The sequence below is a fragment of the Triticum urartu genome, chromosome 7 (genome assembly GCF_003073215.2).
Source record: "Triticum urartu cultivar G1812 chromosome 7, Tu2.1, whole genome shotgun sequence".
In the NCBI taxonomy this organism is placed as follows: domain Eukaryota; kingdom Viridiplantae; phylum Streptophyta; class Magnoliopsida; order Poales; family Poaceae; genus Triticum; species Triticum urartu.
Window position 1 is genome coordinate 675,592,957 of NC_053028.1, and position 9,773 is coordinate 675,602,729.

The following is a 9,773-nucleotide window of genomic DNA, read 5'->3' on the forward strand; positions in this document are numbered from 1 at the left end:
ATACAATGTTCTCCCCCTCTCTCGTGGAGATCTATTCGATGTAATCTTCTTTTTGCGGTGTGTTTGTTGAGACCGATGAATTCTGGCGCCGTTGCCAGGGAGTCTATGCAAAAGTCAACATACCTAGTACCCATCACAATTCCTTATCTCCCGCATTACATTATTTGCCAATTGCCTCTCATTTTCCTCTCCCCCACTTCACCCTTGCCGTTTTATTTGCCCTCTCTTTCCCAATCTCCTCCTCTCTTTTCCGTTTGCCTTTTTTCGCTTGCCTTTTGTTTGCTCGTGTGTTGGATTGCTTGTTTTTCGCGATGGCTCAACATAATACCAAATTGTGTGACTTTACCAATACCAACAATAATGATTTCCTTAGCACTCCGATTGCTCCTCTTACCAATACTGAATCTTGCGAAATCAATACTGCTTTGTTGAATCTTGTTATGAAAGATCAATTCGCCGGCCTTCCTAGTGAAGATGCCGCTACTCATCTAAATAGCTTCGTTGATTTATGTGATATGCAAAAGAAGAAAGATGCCAATAATGATATTGTTAAATTGAAGCTATTTCCTTTTTTGCTTAGAGATCGTGCTAAAGCTTGGTTTTCATCTCTTACCTGTTGACCACACTGCCGCGCGAGATGGCCATCCAAGTTGCAATGTGCCACACCGCAGCTGAGCTATGGAATATTGTGCAAGGGATGCTGGTGTCGCATACCCGCGCACAGACCGTCAATGTCAGGATTGCACTGGCGAACCTCCGGAAGGGCAACCTCTCAGTCGCTGAGTATGTCGGTAAGGTCAGAACACATTGTGATGAGTTAGCTTCTTCAGGAAAGAAGGTGGACGAGGAAGATGTTGTCTCTCACATCCTCACTGGACTCGATGAGGAGTTCGACCCCGCTGTATCTACCATGTGTTCACGGGTCGAGCCTGTCAGGGTTCCGGAGCTGTACTCGCAGCTCCTAAGCTTCAAGACTCACATCAATCTGTGTGGCGGGTCCTCTTAGTCGTCTGCAAATGTGGCGGCACGCGAGCGCTTCAACAAGTCAAACGGCGGCGGCGGTGATCGCGGGCGTGGCTTCCCCAACAAGCAAGGCGGCGGTGGCGGCGGTGACTGCAACCGCAACTTCTCCAAACCGTGGAAACAGGGGAGGCAGTCGCTGATACGTCTCCAACGTATCTATAATTTTTGATTGCTCCATGCTACTTTATCTACTGTTTTGGACCATATTGGGCTTTTTTCCACTTTTACATTACTTTTGGGACTAATCTATTAAATGGAGGCCCAGCCCAAAATTGCTGTTTTTTTTTGCCTATTTCAGTGTTTCGAAGAAACGGAATATCAAACGGAGTCCAAACAGATGAAACCTTTGGGAACATGATTTTCTCAATAGATATGATCCAGGAGACTTGGACCCTCCGGCAAGAAAGGACGGAGGTGGCCACGAGGGTGGAGGGCGACCCCCCTAGGGCGCGCCCCCTGCCTCGTGGGCCTCCCTTGCTCCACCGACGTACTTCTTCCTCCTATATATACCTACGTACCCCCAAACGATTAGATATGGAGCCAAAAACGTAATTCCATCGCCGCAACTTTCTGTATCCACGAGATCCCATCTTGGGGCCTGTTCCGGAGCTCCGCCGGAAGGGGAATCCACCACGGAGGGCTCTACATCAACATCATAGCCTCTCCGGGGAAGTGTTAGTAGTTTACTTCAGACCTTAGGGTCCATAGTTAGTAGTTAGATGGCTTCTTCTCTCTTTTTGGATCTCAATACAATGTTCTCCCCCTCTCTCGTGGAGATCTATTCGATGTAATCTTCTTTTTGCGGTGTGTTTGTTGAGACCGATGAATTGTGGGTTTATGATCAAGATTATCTATAAATAATATTTGAATCTTCTCTGAATTCTTTTATGTATGATTGGTTATCTTTGCAAGTCTCTTCGAATTGTCAGTTTAGTTTGGCCAGCTAGATTGGTTTTTCTTGCAATGGGAGAAGTGTTTAGCTTTGGGTTCAATCTTGCGGTGTCCTTTCCCAGTGACAGAAGGGGCAGCAAGACACGTATTGTATTGTTTCCATCGAGGATAACAAGATGGTTATTTTTTTATCATATTGCATGAATCTATCCCTCTACATCATGTCATCTTTCTTAAGGCGTTACTCTGTTTTCTTGAACTTAATACTCTAGATGCATGCTGGATAGCGGTCGATGAGTGGAGTAATAGTAGTAGATGCAGGCAGGAGTCGGTCTACTTGTCTCGGACGTGATGCCTATATACATGATCATACTTAGATATTCTCATAACTATGCTCAATTCTGTCAATTGCTCGACAGTAATTTGTTCACCCACCGTAGAATACTTATGCTCTTGAGAGAAGCCACTAGTGAAATCTATGGCCCCGGGTCTATTCTCATCATATCAATCTTCCATCACTTTATTATTGCTTTGCTTTTTTACTTTACTTTTTATTTTTACTTTGCATCTTTATATCAAAAATACCAAAAATATTATCTATCAGATCTCACTTCCGTAAGTGACCGTGAAGGGATTGACAACCCCTAATCGCATTGGTTGCGTTGAGCTATTGTTTTTGTGTAGGTATGAGGGACTTGCGCGTGGCCTCCTACTGGATTGATACATTGGTTCTCAAAAACTGAGGGAAATACTTACGCTACTATGCTGCATTATCCTCTCCTCTTCGGGGAAATCCAACGCAAGCTCAAGAGGCAGCAATAGCAACGGTGGAGGCAGCGGCGGGAACTACAACAACAATCCCTCTGCTAAGCCTACGTGCCAGATCTGTGGCAAGATTGGACACCCAACATGGAAGTGCTGGAAGAGATATGACTCCTCCTATCAGCGCTCGGCGAACATGGCGGCCCCCAGTATAGAGTTGATACCAACTGGTATCTTGATAGCGGCGCGACAGATCACGTTGCAGGAGATCTAGAGAAGCTGACTGTTCGAGATTGCTACACTGGGAACGAGAAAATCCACACAATTAGTGGATTAGGTATGACTATTGCCCACATTGGTCAATCACATATATTTACCCCTGAACGTGATCTTGTTCTTTAAAACATATTCATGTCCCTGAAGCTGATAAAAGTCTAATCTCTGCTAGTCACCTTTCTGTTGATAACAACTCTTTCGTTGACACTACTAGGGAAAATGTTATACACAGAACTTTAGTAGTAGCACTTGTTAAAAAAGAACGCTACTGCTAGAGAGCAGTGCGCGTGCAAAATAAGCGCGTTGCAGATGCACATATAGCAGTAGCGCATCTCACCGACAACTCACTACTACTAAAATTCCAATCGCTTAGCCGATGGGCTACACATAGTAGTAACGATCTTCCACAAACCGCGCTACCGCTAATATACTTATAGCAGCGCGTTTAAGACTAAAGTGCTACTGCTAACAAAAAGAAAATAAAATGAAAAACAAATAGAAAAGTAAATGAAAATGAAAGAAATAGAAAAAGGCGAAAGGAAGAAAAAGGGAAATAATGATGAAGAGGTAGTAGTAGCGTGTTTGCGGAAACGCACTATAGCTAAGTTAGCTATAGCGCGTTTTCTATAACGCGCTACCGTTACTTTTGACTTAACCAAAAAATGGTTTCCCCCCGGCCACCACTTCTCCCCCAAATCGATCCCTCGCTCCACTTCACCGCCGTCGCCCCCGCTTCGCCGTCACCCCCACTTTGCCGCCATCTCTTGTCGGCGTCAACGCCGCGCTCGTCCTCGCTGCCGCCGCCCTAGGCCGCCCAGCCTCACCGCCGCCGCCTCTCGGGCCCACCTCGACCTCACGGTCGCCTCCCTCGACCTCACCGCCGCCGCCCTCGACCTCACCGTCCTCGAGCCCGACCTCGCCGTCCCTACTTCCATCGCCGAGCACCTCTTCGCCACCGTCTCGCCCCTCTCTGTAAGCCCCCCCACCCATCATTTTTAGCTAATAGATGTTAATGCTAAGTAGTAGATAATGTTGATGTTTTTAGTTAGGGTAATAATAGATGTTAAGTAGTAGATAATGTTGATGTTAATTAGTTCAGTGGGGTTTAGTTTTTGAATTGGGTTTGTTTAACTAGATGTTAATTAGGGCAGTAGGGTTTAGTTTAGAGTAAAGTTTAGTTTAGTAGTTAACTAAATATAATATATATTTTGAATTGAGTTTGAGAGAGCATGATATTTGTGTAGATTTTCTTCTAGTGTCAAACAATAGGACATGCAAATTTGAAGTGGTCAGGATATATGCAAATTCCTCAATTGTGTTTGCACATGTTTGGATTGTGCCCAAGTGGCCTTTTGTTGTTTCCAGGGAATGAAGCCGAGTGGCCTATGTTTTGCCGGAATGTTGATCCATATCCGTTCCGGCAAATTTCAGGTTCTCGATTTGTCCACTTTTTAGCAAAGGTCATGCCGAAATTTTCTGTGAATTTCGGCATCACTTGTGCTACAAACGAGGACATATCGAGTGCCCGGGATTTGCCACACAAGGACGGACTCAACATTCCTGCAAAACAATAGGCCTTTTTTATGTCATTATTCATTTTATTAGGTCTAGAATTAATTGAGTAGATTTAATCATAGGAAACATGGCTAGCAACGATGAAGGACAGGGTTCTGGTGATTGCGACGACGTCTATCTGGTGGCAGATGAATTTTTGAGCCTTGCCGACGATCAACCGATGTTGTTGCTAGGCCCACGGTGGCATCAGGGACTGAGACTGACACGCAGACCGGTGCTGAGACTGAGACCGGCATCGAGACCAGTGCTCAGAGACCAGCATCGAGACCGGCTCTCAGACTGAGACCGGCCCCGAGACTAGCGGAGCCGGTGTAGAACCGAAAGCAAAGAGGCAACGGCTTCCTAACAAGCTCAGGACTACTAGTCTGGTGGTCACGGAGGTGGACGGCGGCAATTTTGAGCCAAAAGCGCCCCAGGAAGCGCGCGCGTGCTACGGCAATCAAATAGGCTGCATCGTATGGACAACCGCCACCATCAACGATGAGAAACTAAAGAAGATAGATAATATGAGGCCCTCCCTCCTAAAGAAGTTTCACCAGATATTCTTGTTCCCAGGCCGGAATGAAAAGGATTATAAAGATCCAGATAAGGACCAGGCATTGAAGAAGATAAACAAACACGCCATGACCAAGTTTAGCGACATGTTGGCCGCCTAGAAAACAAGGGTGAAAGCAAGGATCGTCGAGAAGAAGGAACCCTACTCTGAGATTGTAAAGGATAATTGAAAAATCATGGAAGAGCAGTTTCAAATATTCAAGGTGGCTTGCGAGGCTGAAGCTGCCAAAAAAGTCTAAGTACATGAAGGGGCTTCAAGAGAGGAACATTGGGAGCCACCACCTCGGAAGCCGTGGTTATGGCGGGAAGAGGTCGAAATGGGCCAAGGAGGATGCGGAAGCCGTGAGTCTGGGCATCCCAGACCCCTTGACGGAGTTCACCGTCCCACAGGAGCGTGACATCCTGAGGGCCCGGCACCGTTGGGACCTAGTGAAGAAGGTTTTCAAGACGAACACGGTCACGACGGAGTTCATGAGACTGCAGGTAATTTTAGTTTCCGATCAATTCGACTGCATGTTAGTCATATTTGTAAACGATCCTTGTGCCTTTTGCAGAGAGAGCAGCACAGGATTGCGGCCGAAAGTGACTCGCCGTCTGAGGTGTTGGCGAGGCCCAAGTGGGACACTCCATTCAACCGGGTGTTGAACATATTGAAACAACTCCCGGTGGAGACTCGACCGTCGTATGGACACGTGCACAGTGTCGGAGACGGCGCCATGTGGAAGAAGTACTACCGTGAGACCACGGAGGAGAGAAAGGAAAGACGGAGGTTAACTGAATAAAACATCGACAAGAAGGTTGAGATTGCGGTTGAGAAGAAATCAAATCAGACAATCGCAACAGCGGTAGCTGCCGCAAAACAGATGGTTGTAGATATGTCTACTTCCTTGGTTCCGGCCGTTTTCAATTGGACCAGGCAAAATCCAGAAAAAAAATGTAGCGGACTTTCCCCTTGCTGACTTCTTGGTGAGCAGCTCGACTAGCATTGCACCAGCACCTACTCCTGCACTGGCTCCCGCACCGGCTCCCGCACCGGACGTGCTCGGCGGTGCTTCGTCTTTGGCTGAGTTCGACACCCTCATGGTATCTATCACACCGCCCCCATTCAATAAATGTATAATCTCCCATTTTCGTTGCCTTTCGGATGTCTCACGTCACAGACTTTTCTTTGCAGGCCGACGAAACCCCATGCACCATATTGTACACCATCGGCGACCAGAAGGTGGACGTGGGGAAGGCGACGATAATGAAGCCGAAGGAACCATTGTTCCATAGTCGGCCGATCCCCCCGAACGTCTTCAAGGTTTCCGTGGCTAGTGTCAAACCGGCCACAAGAATTTGCCTCCTTTGGTACTAGTGGGGTGTCGGTGTCAAAACCGGCGGATCTCGGGTAGGGGGTCCCGAACTGTGCGTCTAGGCCGGATGGTAACAGGAGGCAAGGGACATGAAGTTTTACCCAGGTTCGGGCCCTCTTGATGGAGGTAAAACCCTACGTCCTGCTTGATTAATATTGATGATATGGGTAGTACAAGAGTAGATCTACCACGAGATCAGAGAGGCTAAACCCTAGAAGCTAGCCTATGGTATGATTGTATGTTGTGATTGTTGTCCTACGGACTAAAACCCTCCGGTTTATATAGACACTGGATAGGGTTAGGGTTACATAGAGTCGGTTACAATGGTAGGAGATCTACATATCCGTATCGCCAAGCTTGCCTTCCACGCCAAGGAAAGTCCCTTCCGGACACGGGACAAAGTCTTCAGTCTTGTATTTTTATAGTCCAGGAGTTCGGCCATCCGGACACCACCTAATCCAGGACTCCCTCAGTAGCCCCTGAACCAGGCTTCAATGACGACGAGTCCGGTGCACATATTGTCTTTGGCATTGCAAGGCGGGTTCCTCCTCCAAGTACTTCATAGAAGATTTTGAACACAAAGATAGTGTCCGGCTCTACAAAATAAGTTTCCACATATTTCCATAGAGAGAATAATATTTACACAAATCTAATCTGCTGATGTATTCCGTAGGGTGACATCACACCACGGGCAAGCTTTTATTCGAATCATTTTACTGTCCCATCTCAGCGTGTTATGCGAGGCGGTTTCCTTGGAACGTCTTGTTAAAGCAGAGATCGTGTCCCCTTATTCCGGGATTCTCATCAATACGGGCGTGGGTAACCCATCCGCTTTTGGGACTCCTAGACTATATGCAAGTCCAAACGGCCACGGAGAGGACACTTGATATTCACCCTCTTTATAAAGGGACAAGGTTTTTACTTTTTCCCTCCCGTGCTCAATCGAATCCTTCCCCGACCTCAAGTTCAAACACCCAAGGTTCAGGTCAGGTGCTCCGAACGCTCAATCATGTCCGGATCTAGCCTTCAAGGCCGATGGATGCCTTCCTCCGTCACGGAAGAAGACACCAAAAAGTTGAGGGAGGCCAGATATCTGACCGCCGAGGTTTTGCATAGGCTGCCCGCCCGAGGGCAGGCCGTCCCCTCCCCCGAACCCAACGAGAACGTCGTGTTCGTCTCCCACTTCCTCCGAGGTCTAGGCCTTGCTCTGGATCCTTTCGTTAGGGGTTTGATGTATTACTACGGGCTAGATTTCCATGATCTAGCTCCAGACTCCTTTCTTCATATCACGACATTTATTGTCGTGTGCGAGGCCTTCCTCCGGGTTACCCCTCACTTTGGCCTGTGGCTCAAGACTTTTGAAGTAAAGCCGAAGATGATCGAGGGGCAACATGCAGGGTGCAGAGGTGCCTCAATACGTAAGATGACGGGAGCCCCCTGACCCAAAGGTTCCATTAGAGAGGTTTCTGAATTGTGGCAACAGGAGTGGTCCTACATCACGGCTCCTAGAAGTGCCAAGTGGGCGGCCGCCCCTGTTTTCCGCTTGGGCCCTCCACCACAACTGATGTCATGGATCAATAGAGGTCTGAGCTGGGGTCCAGCCAAGGACGTGCCTATTCTGCAAAGCCGCATTCGAGATCTCTTCAATGGAGATTTTAGTTTGGTTGCGGTAATACAAGTTACGTTGGTTCGTCAAGTCCAGCCTTGCAAACGCCGGCCCCTTCGCTTGTGGGAGTTCAATCCCGAAGGACCGCATGTCATTCAAAATTTCCTCGGCCTAACGCATGAGGAGATGTACAAGTCATTCTTCGGACCTCAGGTTGAGTGTCCGGAAATCACCGAGGACGTGGGCCTGAGCAGTAACCGCGCCGCCGAACAGGTAAGGAATCTTCCGGCCGAAAATACTATCTCTCATTTGTTACGAAGTTATCTCTAAGAGTTCACTTTTTGACCAGGACTGGCTAGCAAAGGCGAAGTTGATTTGGTGTTCGGCCCACTCCCTGAGGGTTTGGAAAATCCGGTACTGGAAAAGATGCTCCAGGTCGCACCCTGCCCGGAGCCCTTTGAAGGAAGATACCGGGGAGGATAATACGGGCGGACGCGGGCCCCCAACGCTGCCCATTCTAACCGAGGGAGCGAGCATCTCCATGAAGGAAGACGACTAGAGGAGGAAAAGGACTGCGCCCGGGAATTCGGAAGCCGAAGCTTCCAAACGGGAGAAGAAGTCTCCCACAGAGGGTCCTACCTCGGGGGGTGCTTTGCCGCACTAAGTCCGCAGGGGGATCAATCCTCCAGCGAGTCGTAAGTGACCCGAAATACTTTAATAGTATAGGTATGCCATCTTTTTCTTCTGAGAAAATAACCACCACATATATCTTTGCAGTTCGGGCCTTAGCCCCTCTCAAATGAGTTCGTCTTCGGGGGATCTTCTTCTAGAGATGATGGAGAGCGAAGCGCCCCCTCCGGACTCCTCCGCTCCAGAAGCAGGCGACCCCGAAGTGTCGTCGCGGAGGGCCTCCCCGAATCCGGTGAGGCCAGAAGATAATCCCATTGACCCCCGAAGCTCCCAGTGTCCGGCTCCCGAAGAGAATAGACAGAAGAGTCCGGCACCGTCTGGTGCGCGATCGGATGTTCTGAGGGAGTTGGTGGGGCGAGCGGCCATCTCAGATGAACATCGTATGCTGATGAATACGGTGATGGAGAGAATCTTGTCCGCCGAAAGCGGATTGCATAAAGCTTTTATGAGTCTACTGACAGGCTTTGAGGTATGTAAAATAATGTATAATAGTCCTGCACATGCTAGGTGTGCCCTGTGTAGATAGTAGCCCCTGAGACTCTGGTGGTCATCGGAAACGACGACAAACAGAGGATCGTATTCCCAGGTAATAATCATACTACCTCTATGTGCAGGTGATGGAAGCTCCGGTGGCTAGCCGGACTAGCGAATTTGCCTATTTAAAACGGCAGTTAGATGCGGCAGACGCCGACATCGAGCTTGTTAACAAAAGGCTTGACGCCACATAGGAAGAGCAGCATGATGCTAGTATCTTTAATATGTTGTGACTGCAGATGGAGCTACCACTTTTGAAGCCTTGCGGGCAGAACTTGCCCGAGCCAAGGAACAAGCGAGGTTGGGTAATGCGGCTGCTTTGAAGGCGGCCGAAGAGTTGCAAGCCGAGAAGGCCGCGCATGGCGAGAGCCGAGATAAGATGGCCAAGATGCCATAGAATTAAAAGCCGCCGCCGACCATTGCCGGGTTCTTGAAAAGGAAAACCAGGCGAAGGCATCGGACCTTGAGAAGGCTGCTGCGACGAGAAAAGACCTCCGCTCTGCTAT

The 9,773-nt window shown here is 48.5% G+C and overlaps 1 pseudogene; it reads left to right on the forward strand.

Moving 5' to 3' along the window:
• Positions 1-835: 835 nt before the first annotated feature.
• Positions 836-974, forward strand: LOC125526145 (annotated as a pseudogene).
• Positions 975-9,773: the final 8,799 nt, after the last annotated feature.